Source organism: Scyliorhinus torazame, chromosome 6 (assembly GCF_047496885.1).
Source record: "Scyliorhinus torazame isolate Kashiwa2021f chromosome 6, sScyTor2.1, whole genome shotgun sequence".
NCBI classification, from domain to species: domain Eukaryota; kingdom Metazoa; phylum Chordata; class Chondrichthyes; order Carcharhiniformes; family Scyliorhinidae; genus Scyliorhinus; species Scyliorhinus torazame.
The window spans coordinates 106,134,529-106,152,864 of NC_092712.1; the positions used below are offsets into that span (position 1 = coordinate 106,134,529).

The following is an 18,336-nucleotide window of genomic DNA, read 5'->3' on the forward strand; positions in this document are numbered from 1 at the left end:
AGAAGGATGTGGATGCTTTAGAGAGGGTGCAGAGGAGGTTCACCAGGATGTTGCCTGGTATGGAGGGTGCTAGCTATGAAGAAAGGTGGAGTAGATTAGGATTGTTTTCATTGGAAAGACGGAGGTTGAGGGGGGACCTGATTGAGGTCTCCAAAATTATGAGAGGTTTCGACAGGGTGGATAGCAACAAGCTTTTTCCAAGAATGGGGGTGTCACTAACAAGGAATCATGATTTCAAGGTAAGGGGGGGAACGTTTAAGGGAGATGTGCGTGGAAGGTTTTTTTTACACAGAGTGGTGGGTGCCTGGAACGCTTTGCCAGCGGAGGTGGTAGAGGCAGGCACGATAGCATAATTTAAGATGCACCTAGACAGATATATGACCGGGCGGGGAACAGAGGGAAGTAGATCCTTGGAAAATAGAAGACAGGTTTAGATAAAGAATCTGGATTGGCGCAGGCTGGGAGGGCCTAATGGCCTGTTCCTGTGCTGTAATTTTCTTGGTTCACATTTCGCTGGTCAACTTCCCTCCTTCCAAATCACAATGTGTCCACCAGACTGTTGAGTCTTCTCAACAGTTTGAGCTGAGCAATTCTATTAATGAAAAAAATTGATGGACATGCCCAAAACATATCTATATGATTTGCCGGGCTTTCCCCACAGCGTCCAGACTTCCTCAAAAAAACCTGCCCCTTCATGCTACCGTTATTTGTGCTCTAAGAACCACCTGGAACTGGATCAGGCTAGGTCTGGCACAAGACGAGGATGAATTAACTCTCTTCAAAGCCTTTTCTCATAATTCGATTTCCAACTACCCTCCCAGCTCCTCTTACCACTTCCTCTTCGCCTCCCCGATAGGGACTCCTTCCCACTCCATCAACTCCTTATATATCTCCGAAACCCTCCCGTCCCCAACCCCCATTTTTTACATCACCTTATCCTGCAGTCCCCTCAGGGGGAGGCAAGGAAAGCTTGAAACCTGCCTCCGGACAAAGTCCCAGACCTGTAGGTACCGAAACCAGTTCTCACCCGGCAACTCAACTCCTCCTCTATTGCTTCCAGGCTTGGGGAAACCCTCCTGAATGAAGGGTTCTTCATCCATCTAGCTAGTACACCCTGAACCCAAATCTCTCAATCCCTGCCCGCTGCCACCTCCTAAAGCCCCCATCCAGACCCCCCGGAACAAAATGGTGATTGTCACAGATCGGTGACCACAATGACCGCCCCCGTCCAATCTCATGTGCTGTCTCCATTGTCCCCACACGCTCAGGGCTGCCACTACCACTGGGCTGGTGGAGTAGCTAGCCGGCGTGAACATAAGAACATAAGAACTAGGAGCAGGCCATCTGGCCCCTCGAACCTGCTCCACCATTCAATGAGATTATGACTGATCTTTTGAGGACTCAGCTCCACTGTCCGGCCCGAACACCATAACCCTTAATCCCTTTATTCTTCAAAAAACTATCTTTATCTTATAAACATTTAATGAAGGAGCCTCAACTGCTTCACTGGGCAAGGAATTCCATAGATTCACAACCCTTTGGGTGAAGAAGTTCCTCCTAAACTCAGTCCTAAATCTACTTCCCCTTATTTTGAGGCTATGCCCCCTAGTTCTGCTTTCACCCGCCAGTGGAAACAACCTGCCCGCATCTATCCTATCTATTCCCTTCATAATCTTATATGTTTCTATAAGATCCCCCCTCATCCTTCTAAATTCCAACGAGTACAGTCCCAGTCTACTCAACCTCTCCTCGTAATCCAACCCCTTCAGCTCTGGGATTAACCTAGTGAATCTCCTCTGCACACCCTCCAGTGCCAGTACATCCTTTCTCAAGTAAGGAGACCAAAACTGAACACAATACTCCAGGTGTGGCCTCACTAACACCTTATACAATTGCAGCATATCCTCCCTAGTCTTAAACTCCATCCCTCTAGCAATGAAGGACAAAATTCCATTTGCCTTCTTAATCACCTGTTGCACCTGTAAACCAACTTTTTGCGACTCATGCACTAGCACACCCAGGTGTCTCTGCGCAGCAGCATGTTTTAATATTTTATCATTTAAATAATAATCCCTTTTGCTGTTATTCCTACCAAAATGGATAGCCTCACATTTGTCAACATTGTATTCCATCTGCCAGACCCTAGTCCATTCACTTAGCCTATCCAAAACCCTCTGCAGACTTCCAGTATCCTCTGCACTTTTTGCTTTACCACTTATCTTAGTGTCGTCTGCAAACTTGGACACATTGCCCTTGGTCCCCAACTCCAAATCATCTATGTAAATTGTGAACACAACACTGATCCCTGAGGGACACCACTAGCTACTGATTGCCAACCAGAGAAACACCCATTAATCCCCACTCTTTGCTTTCTATTAATTAGCCAATCCTCTATCCATGCTAATATTTTACCCCTAATGCCATGCATCTTTATCTTATGCAGCAACCTTGTGTGTGGCACCTTGTCAAAGGCTTTCTGGAAATCCAGATATACCACATCCATTGGCTCCCCGTTATCTACCGCACTGGTAATGTCCTCAAAAAATTCCACTAAATTAGTTAGGCACGACCTGCCCTTTATGAACCCATGCTGCGTCTGCCCAATGGGACAATTTCCATCCAGATGCCTCGCTATTTCTTCCTTGATGATAGATTCCAGTATCTTCTCTACTACCGAAGTTAAGCTCACTGGCCTATAATTACCCGCTTTCTGCCTACCTCCTTTTTTAAACAGTGGTATCACGTTTGCTAATTTCCAATCCGCCGGGACCACCCCAGAGTCTAGTGAATTTTGGTAAATTATCACTAGTGCATTTGCAATTTCCCTAGCCATCTCTTTTAGCACTCTGGGATGCATTCCATCAGGGCCAGGAGACTTGTCTACCTTTAGCTTGCCCATCACTACCTCCTTAGGTGATAACAATCCTCTCAAGGTCCTCACCTGTCATAGCCTCATTTCCATCAGTCACTGGCATGTTATTTGTGTCTTCCACTGTGAAGACCGACCCAAAAAACCTGTTCAGTTCCTCAGCCATTTCCTCATCACCCATTATTAAATCTCCCTTCTCATCCTCTAAAGGACCAATATTTACCTTAACCATTCTTTTTTGTTTTATATATTTGTAGAAACTTTTACTATCTGAGCAAGTTTACTCTCATAATCTATCTTACTCTTCTTTATAGCTTTTTTAGTAGCTTTCTGTTGCCCCCTAAAGTTTTCCCAGTCCTCTCGTCTTCCACTAATCTTTGCTACTTTGTATGCTTTTTCCTTCAATTTGATACTCTCCCTTATTTCCTTAAATATCCACGGTCGATTTTCCCTCTTTCTACCGTCCTTCCTTTTTGTTGGTATAAACCTTTGCTGAGCACTGTGAAAAATCGCTTGGAAGGTTCTCCACTGTTCCTCAACTGTTTCACCATAAAGTCTTTGCTCCCAGTCTAACGTAGCTAGTTCTTCTCTCACCCCATTGTAATCTCCTTTGTTTAACGGCAGCAGCACCGCCAATAAAGCCTCCAAACTCGTACCCTTACAGGATAGATGGTAAAGTTTCTGACCAAGAGAGGCCACTAAGCAGTATTGAATGTGTTGTGAATCATTATGACTTGTGTGCAGAGCTCCATATATGCAATTAGAGTACAGATGCATTGACGTCGGATTTCCAACCTTTTTCACATTACTGCTTATTTTATTTAAAGCTGCTCATATCTGTTTTAGTATAAACAAGCATACAAAATACCAATCTTAGGCTGGGTTTGCTTCAGCAATTAGAAAAATGCAGATTCAATTTTATTACAGGAATTTAGCATAATTGGTTTAAAATTTAAACGCCTTTTAAAACCAACAGGAAACGGAAGCATTAATCCATTCCTAAGAGTAACTATCCAGGTTCAAAGCCATTGAATAGAATCAAACTGAAAGATTGTCTGAACAGTCAGCCAGAACCCTCTCATTACTGAGCTAGTCACCAAGTCTCCAAGGATACATGCAAGCTTAATGAAGAACACATCAATATCTAAAACAGACATCTGTCCATTTAACGGTAATAAGGTCTAGAGAAGAGTGCGCTGTTCAACTCTCCTAATGAGCCAGTCCGTACAAGTTACAAATCAAATCCAAGAAAAAAAAGTGATGAAATGACAATCAGCTTGAATTCTGGTGGCAAGTTTTCTTTGCTAACCTGCCCAAAATTTGGGCTGGCAATGTGGAAGGGAAGGAAAATCTGGTAGTAAGGGCCTTATCCAACCCTCAAGTTCCCTTCCACCAATGGTTGCCCACCATGTAAGTGAGGGCCCAAGTTAGTCCTGGAATTAATCATGTTCCAGCAACCTTCCAACAATTTCATATAGAAGTAGGCACCAGGAAATTGAGGTTACAATCAGATCAGCCAAAATCATATTGAATGGCAGAGGTGGTTTGCGGGGTGAATGGTCTACTCTTGCCCCTAATTTGTACCTTTTTTCTGACCATAAATAACCACAATGACTCAGCTGCAAAAGTGAGGAGAGACTGCCTTTCAGCACACAAAGCCATCAACAGGGCTGCCATCTCGCTGACCTTTGAGGCTTCACTGTCACGTTAAATAGTTTGTGTTGCTCTTCTGGTGGCCCAGTGATGTCAGAGGTAGAGTGCAAAATGCCTACCCTGCACGAATACAGCCACTGAGAGGAGAATTCAGAGTTGGTTGCTAGAAACATGTGTAGGTAAAGGTTCAACATAAGGGGATTGAGAAAGATTGGCCAAAAATAATAATGCAGACATCCTTCACTGACAGTTTCCATTAGCTTTTCCAGAAAATAAGTAAGGAGTTCTTTGAGCTCGTTTCGCTCTCCCTTGCTGTTATCTAGTAAACCATGAAACTCTAGTCTGCAGTTCAAATAGTATGTGTGTTTCAATGACTGCTTTCAGTTCTTGGTTCTCACTGTTTCTTATTAGATTCATAGAAAGCCTTAGAAATTTACAACATAGAAGGAAGCCATTTGGCCCAGCATGTTCATGCCAGCCAAAAAGTAACCAGTCTAATCCTACTGTCTAGCTCCTCGTCGGTAGGATTACTGAAACTATCCAGCGCATACCCAAGTATTTTAAATATTAAGAAAGTTTCTGCCTCTACCACCCACTCAGGTAGTGAGTTCCAGACAACTCTGGGTGGAAAATTGTTTCTCCTAGCATTCCCTCTAAACTTCCTATTTCGTATCCTAAATCTATGTCTGCTGTTTATGTACACCTCAATCAAGGGAAATGGGGCCTTCCTATCCATGACCCTACAGGTTTTTCTGCCTGCACTATTTTTGCTTTATTTGGTTTTGCTGGGTACAATAATCCTTGGTAAGCTTCTCCCCCAAAATTCCCAAGTGAAGACTTGTCGTGCTTCCTTTAACCGCTATGTGGATGCTTGGCATGCCATAGAAGCATTGAAAGTAGGAGGAGGCCATTTAGCCCTTCAAGCCTGCTCAGCCATTCAATATGATCACAGCTGATCATCCAATTCAGTAACCTGTTCCCGCTTTCTCCCCATATCCTTTGAACCCCCATAGTCCCAAGTGCTGTATTAAACTCCTTCTTGAAAATAGGAAATGGTTTGGCCTTAACCATTTCCTGTGGTCACAAATTCCACAGGCTCAGTCTCTGGGTGAAGAAATGTCTCATTTCAGTTCTAAAAAGTTTACCCTCCATGACCCCTGGACCAGGACACCCTCCTAATCGGATCATCCTTCCTGCATCTACCCTATCTAGTCCTGTTAGAAACCTATAAAATTCTAAGAGATGCCCCTCAGTCTTCTGAACTCTAGCAAATATAATCCTAAGTGACTCAATTTCTCCTCAGAGGTCACCACCATTCCAGGAATCAGTCTGGTAAACCTTCTATGCATTCTCTCCAGCAATAATATCCTTCTTCAGATAAGGGGACCAAACTGTACACAATATTCCAGGTGTGGCCTCACCAAGGCCCTGTATAACTGCAGCAAGATAGCCCTGCTCCTGTACTCGAAACCTCTCGCTGTCAAGGCCAAAATACCATTTGCCTGCTTTACCTGCACGCTTACCTTCAGCAAATAACAATCTGCCTTCCTGCTTGCTACCAAAGTAGATAACCTCACATTTCTCCACGTTATACTGCATGTGTCATGCATTTGCTCTCTCACTCAACTTGCCCAAACCACACTGAAGCATTTTTGGATCCTCCTCACAGCTCACCCTCCCACCCATCTTTGTCATCTACAAATTTGGAGATATTATATTTAATTCCCTCGCCTAAAATCATTAATGTATATTGTGAATAGCTGGGATCCTAGCACAGATCCCTGCAGTTCCCCACTACTCACCACCTGCCATTTGGAAAAAGACCCTTTTATTTCTACTGTTTCGTGTCAGTCGACCTCTCAATATGCTACACCCAATAGCTATAATTTTACACACGCATCTCTTATGTGGGACTTTGTTGAAAGCTTCTGAAAGTCCAAATAAACCACATCCACTGGCTCCTCCTCACCAACTTTACTAGTTACATCCTTGAAGAATTCAAGTAGGTCTGTTGAGCATTATTTCTCTTTCGTAAATCCATGCTGATTCTGTCCGATCCTGCCACGGTTTTCCAAGTGCTCTGGCATAAAATCTTTGGCAATGGACTCTAGAGTTTCCCCCCCTACTGATGTCAGGCTGACTGGTCTATAATTCCTGATTTTCTCTCTACTTAACTTTTTAAATAGTGGGGTTACATTCGATATCCTCCAATCTGTAGGGACTGTTCCAGTGTCTATAGAATCTTGGACGTTCAGCCAAGATCAGCCATGATCTAATTGAATGGCGGAGCAGGCTCGAGGGGCCAGATGGCCTACTCCTGTTCCAAGTTCTTATGTTCACCACCAATGCAACCACTATATCTAGGGCCACTTCTTTACCTACTCTAGAATGTAGATAATCAGGCCCTGTGGATTTATTGGCCTTCAATCTCAATTTCTCCAACATCATTTCTCCACTAATACTGATTTTCTTCAGTTCCTCCCTCACTCAAGTAGTGTTCCCCAACATTTCTGGTATGTTATTTGTGTCCTCCTTTGTGAAGACAGAAACATTGTATACATTTAGGTGGTCAGCCATATCTTTGGCCCCCATTATAAGTTCCCCTGTTTCGGACTAAATTTGTCTTCACCAATCTGGTTTTCTTCACAGGTAGCGTCGCCCTTTAAGGGGGCAAGCTCCACAGATCATGTAACCAATTAGGGCCAATTGCATGGGTGTGAACGGACAGTTGACAAAAGTAGAGAAGCTCCATCAAGAGTTGGAATAATTTAAACCATGAGTGGAAATGCCCAACTATGGGAAACTAGACCCATTTGACCAAGAGGTTGAGTCATGGAGTCAGTACATCGAACAACTCTGATCCTTCTCTACTGCAAAAGGGATCACAGGTGAGGCCAAGCAGAAGGTGATACTTCTGACAGTTTCTGGGCCCCAAAAGTTTGATTAGAAGCCTCACATCCCTGGAGGCACCCAACTTGAAGACTTTTGACCAGATAGTGAAATTGGTTATAGAACATTACAACAAATGACCATGGATTATCCGCCAACATTACAAGTTTAACTCTGCAGCGAAGGACCATGAAGTCTGTCTCCATGCTTAGAGACATGTTGAATGACTGGCTTGTTTGTGCGAGGCAAAGCACTGATCGGTTGAATGCAGTCTAACTGAATAAGATGGCTCTGATTCTTAATGTCTCAAGGATAAGGGTCTACCATTTATCATGGTAGACCCTTTAAAATGAAAGTTAACACCGGGGCTTCAGCAAAGAAGGACCAAGGGATTGATTAAGAAGGGGAAAATATAGAGTACAAGAGTAAGTTTGTGGTAAACATAAAAACTGACTAAGTTTCTACATGTAAGTGAGGATAAAAAGATTGGTGAAGACAAATTTAGGTCCCTTATAGTCAGAAACAGGGGAATGTATTATAGGGGACAAAGAAATGGCTGAGCAACTAAACACACATGTTGGTTCTGGTTTTCACAAATGAGGACACAAATCAGATCCAGAAATGTTGGGGAATGCAGGGTTTAGTGAGCGGGAGGAACTGAGGGAGATCAATATTAGTAGAGAAACGGTGTTGGTGAAATTGATGGGATTGAAGGCTGATAAATCCCCAGTTCCAGAAAATCTACATCCCAGAGTACTTAAGGAAGTAGCTGTCATGATATTCAGGTGAACATCATAGCACATACATACACACATAATGATGGACACACATAATGATGGACAGATCAACGGACCAATCAACACACAACACGACGGCCAATCACGGACAAGAGCATACACAGTACAAAGCAGGGAACACGACACTTCCTGGGCACTCGAGCAGGAGAGAGCTCAGGGCACAGACCTCATTGCCAGCCACTCAGAGGTTCACCATGTGCTGAATACCAGAGTTTACTATGTTTATAATTCAATGAAATAAAACTGCGCTGTTCCATACGCACCCGTGTTGGTTCGTCTGTGTGTCAGAGTACCCAACACTTCAGTGGCTCTAGAAATAGTGAATGCATTGGTAGTCATCTTCCAGGCTTCTAGAGACTCTGGAACAGTCCCTACAGATTGGAGGATGACTAATGGAACGCCACTATTTAAAAAGGGAGGTAGAGAGAAAAAAAGGAATTATGGACAAGTAAGCTTGACGTCAGTAGTGGAGAAAATTCTACATCCATTATCTTTAAGTTTAGAGCACCCAATTTTTTTTTTCAAATTAAGGGGCAATTTTTCATGGCCAATCCACCTAACCTGCACACCTTTGGGTTGTGGGGGTGAAACCCATGCAAACACGGGGAGAATGTGCAAACTCCACACAGACAGTGACCCAGGGCCGGGATTCGAACCCGGGTCCTCAGCGCCATAGTCCCAGTGCTAACCACGCCACCACCGTGCTGCCTTTCTAGATCCGTATCAAAGATTTTATAGCAGAGAACTTAGAAAATGGTAGCAGGGTCGGACAGAATCAGCATGGATTTATGAAGGCAAAATCATGCTTCTACTGGAATTCTTTGAGGATGTATCTAGTAGAGTTGACAAAGGGGAGCCAGTGGATGTGGTATATTTGGATTTTCAAAATTATTTTGACAAAGTCCCACATAAGAGATTAACATGTAAAGCGAAAGCGCGTGGGAGTAGGGGTAGTGTATTGAGATGGATAGAAAACTGGTTGGCAGACAGGAAACAAAAAGTAGGAATTAACAGGTATTTTTCAAATTGGGAGGCAGTGACAAGTGGGGTACTGCAAGGATCGGTGATAGAATCCCAGCTATTCACAATATGCATTAATGATTTAGATGAAGGAACAAAATGTAATATCTCCAAGTTTGCAGATGACACCAAGTTGTGTGGGAGGGTGAGCTGTGAGGAGGATGCAGAGATCCTTCAGTGTGATTTGGATACCGAGTGGGCAGATGCAGTATAATTTGGAGAAATGAGAGGCTATCCACTCTTTTAGCAAAAATGAGAAGGCAGACGATTATCTGAATGGCCATAAATTAGGACAGGGGAATGTGCAACGAGACCAGAGTGTACTCGTACACCAGTCACTGAAGGCAAGCATGCAGGTACAGCAGCCAGTAAAGTAGGCAAATGGTATGTTGGCCTTCATAGCAAGATGATTAGAGTACAGGTGCAGGGATGTCTTGCTGCAATTATACAGGGCCTTGATGAGACCACACCTGGAATAGTGTGCAGTTTTGGTTTTCTTATTGGAGGAAGGATGTTCTTGCTGCAGAGGGAGCGCAGCCAAGGTTTACCAGATTTATTCCTGGGATGGCAGGACTGATGTATGAGGAGAGATTGAATTGGTTAGGACTTGGTGGAGTTCAGAAGAATGAGGGGCGATCTCATAGAAACCTATAAAATTCTAACAGGACTAGACAGGTAGATGCAGGAAGGATGCTCCCGATGGTGGGTGCGTCCAGACCCAGGGGTCACAGTCTGAGGTTACGGGTTAGACCATTTAAGACAGAGGTGAGGCGACATTTCTTCACCAGAGAGTGGTCAGCCTGTAAGTAGTTGAGGCCAAAACATTGCATGAAGCAGTTTCAAGAAGCAGTTAGATAGAGCACTTGTGGCGAATGGGATCAGGCTATTTAGTTGGATGATCAACCATAATCCTAATGAATGGCAGAGCAGGTTCAAATGGCCAAATAGTCTCCTCCTGCTCCTATCTTCTATGTAGTGGCTGAGCATACCTTCCAATATCTGCATGCAGCAACACAGTCTTAAGGTTGAAGAGTACTACAGCCAAGTTTTTTGACACGGGGGGGGGGGGGGGGGGGGGGGGGGGGGGGGGGGTGCAATTTTGAGGATCTTTCAAAAGCTCAGAGTCATGCTTCGACAACAGGTGAACTAGCCTCATTGGCCTCAACATCAAATAGAAAAGCACGAAGTTTGTCTTGAAGACCTTGGTCTTTGCCTGGAGTCTGAAGTCATCTCAAACTGAACAGCTTCCCATCTTTGTGATATTTGACTTTGATGCTGGGATCGCGCTCATGGGAGGTACCACAATCATGGGAGGCACAAGAGAAGATGGTGGAAAGAAACATGAAGAAGGGTGATGCTTGTACAGAGCACTGTTTAACTCCATTGATGACTGGGGATGGGTCAAACGACTCACCATCATCCAAGATACGCAGGGGCATACGATCACGGAACTGTCGAACCACAGATGAATTTCTCAAAGCAACCAAATTTCTCCATGACTTATGAAGACCCTCAGAGCTGACCGCGTCAGACACCTAAGGTTAATAAACCTTATGGAGAGGTCCATGTACTTTCTTGGTATTTCCCCTGGAATGGTCTAGCTACAAACACCACGTCAGAGGTTCCTCAACCTTTTCTGAAACCACTGGCAAGAGACCCTAGTTGAGATGTTGCACCAAGCTGATCAGAAGGATTCCAGTGAATGTTATGCCTGTGATGGAAAGGAGTAAGATTCCTCTATGATTGTCACAAGTTTGGCGAGTTCCTTTCTGCTTATTGAAAACAATGGAGGGAAAAATCAAGCCAATCTTGAGCAGTGGAGTATATCCCTGATGGTCGCCCAGTCATTTTCAATGCTGTGCGTGTCTATTTTCTCTGTACAGAGGTGATCGGAGTGTCTCAGAGATATTCCTTCATGAGTGCCGTTTGAGCATGGTGCTGACCCACCTTCAAGAACACTGGACCCTGGACCTTAGATTCTCATCTGCCCAGTCTGCTGCAATCAGTCTGCATGCCAGGGTAGACAAATCCCCAAGTCACCAAGGACAGGAGACACTCATGTTTATTTCACCAACATTGGTTCACTGACAAATTATTGCTGTTTCATGCTGACAAATACTCAATCTGAGGCGAGAGCTGGGTAAAAGTGAAGACCAATACAGGCTGATCCAAAGGAATGCAGCGAGCACACATAGGGGAGGTACCAGGCCTTCCTTCCACCCCATAGTCGTACAAGGTAAAAGGTAAAGTCGCTATAGTCCCTGATGACCATAGGTTGCTTTCCCCTTTGGGGGTGGGGCTGGGGAGAAAGAGAGCTGACTGGTGGTAATTTAATCTGAGGATCACCAACCTCAGGCAAGGATGAAAATCCATAGCTTTCATGTATAACCTCAGCTGCAGGAACTGAACCCTCGCTGCTGGCCTCGCTCTGCATCACGAACTAACCGTCTAGCCAAGTGAGCTAAACCAGCCTACATATATAAAACCTCGATCTGTATTTTCAAATGCGGGTGAGATTTTAGCATGCAATGACACAAATAGAAGTGGAGTGGCACTATTTCTCCCAACCTTTACGACCTTCCATAGCCTGTTTCTGCTGGCTAGATGACTGGTGGTTGCTGAGCATCCAAGCGTGATGTCCAATTTGGGGGCACACGCACTTTGGTCCCACCAAAAGCCTCAACTGATGGATCTTAATGAAACAGCAATGAAGGAAACATATATTGAATTCACTAGATAGGGATTTCAGAAAATTAGCAGCTCAACTAGACTCAGTCAACGGGTTACTGGAAGTGAACACCTGCTGCGATTAGCACACGTCATGATATATCCAGGGCAGCATTTTTTCTAGGTACTACTGGAGCCACAGTGGAAGGTGCACAGACTGACAGATCAGTCATCAGACTAGTTCTTCAATGCCAAAACAGTAGAAGAGCAACAGAAGGGAATGCTATCAAAAAGGTTCAGTACACCCTCACAGCAGATGCTGGGAATCTGAAATAAAATCAGAAAATGTTGGAAATGTCAAGTCAGGCAGCACCTTTGGAGAGAGAAACAGAGTTGATGTTTCAGGTCAATAACATTATCAGACCTGGGAGAATTTGGAGGTGTAATGGGTTTTGAGTGAGGGGTCAGACAAGGTCTGTGGAGAAACGTCAGGAGTGATTGAATGACAAAAGAGGGCCAAAGGAAATGGTGATGGAGCAAGGAAAGAAACAAAACATCTGCTGGGATCAGGTGTCCTACAGCCCAAAAGCAAAAATAAGAGAAACCCCTTCCTCCTGAAACATGCCAAAAAAAAAGGCGACAAAAAAAGTAGGGGCAGAGATAATAGTCTGAAATTGTTGCACTCAATGTACCCCGGAGCGGAGAAACTACGTCATCTTCTTCACAGCCTTCAACACGTCATTGATGACGATGAACATCTTGCCAAGGTCATCCCCACACCCCCACTACTTGCCTTCAAACAACCGCGCAACCTCAAACGAACCATTGTTTGCAGCAAACTACCCAGTCTTCAGAACAGCGACCACGACACCACACAACCCTGCCATGGCAATCTCTGCAAGACGTGCCAAATCATCGACATGGATACCACTATTACATGTGAGAACACGACCCACCAGGTACGCGGTACATACTCGTGCGACTCGGCCAACGTTGTCTACCTCATACGCTGCAAGAAAGGATGTCCCGAAGCGTGGTACATTGGCGAGACCATGCAGATGCTGCGACAACGAATGAATGGACATCGCGCGACAATCACCAGGCAGGAATGTTCCCTTCCAGTCGAGGAACACTTCAGCAGTCAAGGGCATTCAGCCTCTGATCTCCGGGTAAGCGTTCTCCAAGGCGGCCTTCAGGACGCGCGACAACGCAGAATCGCCGAGCAGAAACTTACAGCCAAGTTCCGCACACGAGTGCGGCCTCAACCGGGACCTGGGATTCATGTCGCATTACATTCATCCCCCACCATCTGGCCTGCGAAATCCTACCAACTGTCCTGGCTTGATACAATTCACACCTCTTTAACCTGGGGTTACCCCATCTCTGGATCTGTAAAGATTTAATCACCTGCTAATGGTTGCATTCCAAGCATTGTTTGGCATCTTTGAATTTGTCTATGTGTGTGTTTCTGGAACATACCTCTTCATTCACCCGAGGAAGGAGCAGCGCTCCGAAAGCTAGTGACATCGAAACAAACCCGTTGGACTTTAACCTGGTGTTGTAAGACTTCGTACTGTGCTCACTCAATGTAAAGTCTGGAAAGCTATAAAGTGCCAAACTAGAAAAAGAGGTGGTGTTCCAGCTTCATTGGAAGAGTGCTGTAGGCCGAGGACAGGAATGTCAAGAGTCAGACATGGCAGGGAATTAGAAGAGATAGATCAGCAGAAGCTCAGGTTAACTCTTTTAGGCTAAATGGAGGTAATTAGCAAAACGGTCACCCAATCAGTGTTTGGCCTCCCTCAAGAAGAGATTATATTGTGAGCAACGAATCCAATAAGCGGGATTGAATGAAGTACACAAATTGCTGCTTCACCTGGGGCCCAAGACAATGAGGAAAGGGGAAGTTGTTACATCACCTGCCTTTGTACAGGAAGGTACTGTTGGAAAGGAAGAGGATTGGGAGAGGGAGGAGGAGAGAGAACTATGGAATGGTCCAGGGTATCATGGAGGAAACAGTCCTTTCAGAATGTTGCAAGGTAGGGGAATGGAAGGTGTGTTTAATGGTGACATCACACTGGAGGTGGCAGAAATGACTCAATCTCACAAACTTGCGTCTTTAATTTTTGGCAATAGAACCACTGAGCTCCAACCAAGCAGTCTCTTGAAAGGCCCATTTCAATTTCACACAATCGATTTATACTGGTAAAGAAACTATTGGTATCCAGGACAGAACTGTGTTTAATTGAGAGTTTTGCATGAACGAGCAATAGAGCACTCATAACTCAATTTGGGAAAGGCCCAACATATGCCCAGCATGTTCCGATGGGTAGGTGGCAGTAGCTGACACAGAAGAGCATAAAACCATCAAGAGAATGGATTAGACATTTCATCATGTTCATAAATTGACATTTTGCACTTGAGCTACAGCATGATTTAATGGCAATTCTGCGGATATACTTTCAATACACCAAATTCAATTTATCTTTGCTGTGGGAGAAAATCATCATGTGCAGTCAGTGAAAATTAACTGGATTTTTGTCGAGTCTGTTGTTGAAGCTTTTCACACCTTTATACCCGGTCAATCACTGCTAACTGTGGAAAGGCTCGTTGATCATAGTGTCAGACTTGTTGAGCTCCACATTTCTCAGCTTGCATCATGAAGCAGGGCTGGCCATGTATTTTTTTCTAAAGCACATCTTCACACACATACTGAGGATGCTGGAAATCTGAATCAGAAACAAACGCAGCCAGTCTGGCAGTATCCGTGGCAAGAGAAACAGAGTCAATGTTTATGATCTAGAGGACCAGAATGCCATGCAACCAGCCTCGCCACCCCCATTGAAACCTTGCCCCAGTGTATATTGGAGCATTCAGTAAGGAACCAGTTTCAAATAAAAGTAGGGGAAGTTTCTATCCTGGTCTGCCAACACTTAAAACTGGCAAACAGATGAGCAGAAATCATTTCACATCAACCAAGTGATGTAAAGCAGGCAACGCAAAACAGGGCTCGCAGGTGACAGGGTGGAGGTGTGCGATGAAAACACCCACATTTAACACACCATAATTAACTTCAACTATTTCAACTTGCAGGTCTTAATGCAGAAAATGGGCAGCTAAAATCACAGAGGTTCGTTACCAGCCCAGAAAATCCCAAGAGCTGACAATTCCCAATTTTATGTTGCTGAACTAAACAGGCAATATAGAACATAACAGCGCAGTACAGGCCCTTCGGCCCTCGATGTTGCGCCGACCTGTGAAACCACTCTAAAGCCCATCTACACTATTCCCTTATCGTCCATGTCTATCCAATGACCATGTGAATGCCCTTAGTGTTGGCAAGTCCACTACTGTTGCAGGCAGGGCATTCCACACCCTTACTACTCCCTGAGTAAAGAACCTACCTCTGACATCTGTCCTATATCTATCTCCCCTCAATTTAAAGCTATGTCCCCTCGTGCTAGACATCACCATCCGAGGAAAAAGGCTCTCACTGTCCACCCTAACCAATCCTCTGATCATCGTGTATGCCTCAATTAAGTCACCTCTTAACCTTCTTCTCTCTAACTAAAACAGCCTCAAGTCCCTCAGCCTTTCCTCAGAAGATCGTCCCTCCATACCAGGCAACATTCTGGTAAATCTCCTCTGCACCTTCCTATAATGCGGCGACCAGAATTGCACGCAATACTCCAAATGTGGCCGCATCAGAGTTTTGTACAGCTGCAACATGACCTCATGGCTCCGAAACGCAATCCCTCTACCAATAAAAGCTAACACACCGTATGCCTTCTTAACAACCCTCTCAACCTGGGTGGAAACTTTCAGGCATCTATGTACATGGACACCAAGATCTCTCTGCTCATCCACACTGCCAAGAATCTTACCATTAGCCCAGTACTCAGTCTTCCTGTTATTCCTTCCAAAATTAATCACCTCACACTTTTCTGCATTAAACTCCATTTGCGACCTCTCAGCCCAGCGCTGCAGCTTATCTATGTCCCTCTGTAACTTGTAACATCCTTCCACACTGTCCACAACTCCACCGACTTTAGTGTCATCTGCAAATTTACTCATCCATCCTTCTACGCCCTCCGCTAGGTCATTTATAAAAATGACAAACAGCAGTGGCCCCAAAACAGATCCTTATGGTACACCACTAGTAACTGGACTCCAGTCTGAATATTTCCCATCAACTACCGCCCTTTGTCTTCTTGCAGCTAGCCAATTTCTGATCCAAACTGCTAAATCACCCGGAATCCCATGCCTCCGTATTTTCTGCAGTAGCCTACCGTGGGGAACCTTATCAAACGCTTTACTGAAATCCATATACACCATATCAACTGCTTTACCCTCATCCACCTGTTTGGTCACCTTCTCAAAGAACTCAATAAGGTTTGTGAGGCATGACCTACCCTTCACAAAACCGTGTTGACTATCTCTAATCAAATTATTTCTTTCCAGATGATTATACATCCTATCTCTTTTTTTTTTTTTAATGTTTTTATTCTCCATTTTCACATTTTCCTTCAAAATTTACACCCCACCCACAAACAGTAAACGGTAACAAATACAAAATCAATCCCCTTAACAATACCAACGATCCCATCCTCCCACCACCCCAAATAACGGCCCACCTGTCAATATATGCATCCAATAAAACAAACCCTCCCACGGTGGAAACAAAAAAGAAAAAGAAAAAGGAGTCTGGGACCGCCCATGGCCACCATTGACCTATACAGTCCACTCCCCCTCCCTCCCCCCCCCCTTACACTCAATGCCATCCAACCTCTGAAAGAGTACCGTACATGATACCCAAGAGTTGTACCCCCCCCCCACCCCCCACCCCCCACCCCCTAGTCTCCAACTCCTCCCATCCACTGCCTCTTGTACAACTCCTCCCCCCAACCTTGGTTCCTTCCCCCCCAACTTTCCACCCCGGCTAGACCACTCGGACCCTGTTCTGCCAGGCTCCGATGGCCGCAGCCCCTCCCCCCACCTCACTCCCGTTCACTGGCCGGCTTAAACCGGCCAGCGTGGAGGCCCCCGCCCGGGTCCCTTTCCCCCTTGCACGGCCCTAGGAAAGCCCAGAAATCCCATTTTAGCACACAAACCCCGCATATCCACCTACACCCCAAAGAGCCCTCATTTCGAGTGAAAGTCCCATCACTTCCCTTGTCCAAATATATACAACATTGGCTCCTTTAGCCCATACACCCGCACGCAGTGAAACAAAAAAGAAGAAAATACAGTCATGAGGTCACATCGGCACATGGCCATTTCTCAATTTCTCAGTTCTGCCACAGTCCTTCTGCCTTCGTAAACCCCTCCGCTGCTTCCGCCATTCCAAAATAAAGGTCCCTGAGCTTGTCAGTCACCCTCGGCTTCGCTGGATGTACAATGCCGCACTGCACCTTGCTAATGTACAGTGCCCTCTTCATCCGGTTGAAGGCAGCCCGCCTCCTCGCCAGCCCCACCATAAAGTCCTGGTATACACTTATACCAGCTCCAGCCCACTGCACCACCCGCTTCTGCTTGGCCCAGCTCAGAACCTTCTCCTTCACACTGTACCTACGGAAGCACAGAGTCACTACCCTTGGCAGCTCACTCGCCATTGGTACAGGCCTCCACGACCGATGAGCCCGATCCAGTTCATATCGGGAGGGATCCTCCCCCTCCCCCAATAGTTTTGCCAGCATCGCGGCAAAATACTCAATTGGCCTCAGTGCTTCAATTCTTTCGGGCAGCCCCACAATCCTCAAATTCTGTCTCCTGGATCTGTTTTCCATGTCTTCCATTTTTCCTCGCAGATCCTTGTTAATGTCCATCACCTTCCGCAGCTCCTTCCCCATCGAGACAAGTTGATCACCGTGCTGCAATAACGTCTCCTCCACTTCCTTCAGCGCCTCCCCTTGCTCTCGCACCTCCGCTACTGCGCTCGCCACCGCCATCACCGGGGAAATCGCCTCCTCCACCAGTGCACTCAAAACCACTCATCTCCTTCCTCATTGTCTCCATGTATCTTGTAAACCGCCTTTCGAATTCCGCAGCCATCACCTTAGTTATTTCTTCAGCCGTAAGCAATGCGGCCTCCCGTGGTGCTCCAGCCTCCATTTTCCTTGGTGACCTTTCCACTCCCCGACGGACCTTCAGCTGTTTTCATTACGGACGATTTTTTGCTCACCCTCAACATTTTTCTTCACTATTTCTTCCTGCTTTTGCCGCCTCCGTGGACCCTGGGACCAGGCTTAAAGCCCCGAAAATGCCGTTCACGAACGTGAGTCCTCCATTGTGCGGCCGCCTCCCGCCCGCCGTCACCGGAAGTCTACATCCTATCTCTTATAAACCTTTCCAAGATTTTGCCCACAACAGAAGTAAGGCTCACTGGTCTATAGTTACCGGGGTTGTCTCTACTCCCCTTCTTGAACAAGGGGACAACATTTGCTA

The 18,336-nt window shown here is 45.5% G+C and overlaps 1 protein-coding gene across 7 annotated transcripts in view; it reads right to left on the reverse strand.

Annotated features, from left to right (window-relative positions):
* Positions 1–18,336, reverse strand: part of rundc3b (RUN domain containing 3b) — a 167,273-nt gene that overhangs the window by 95,178 nt on the left and 53,759 nt on the right. The window lies entirely within an intron of this gene.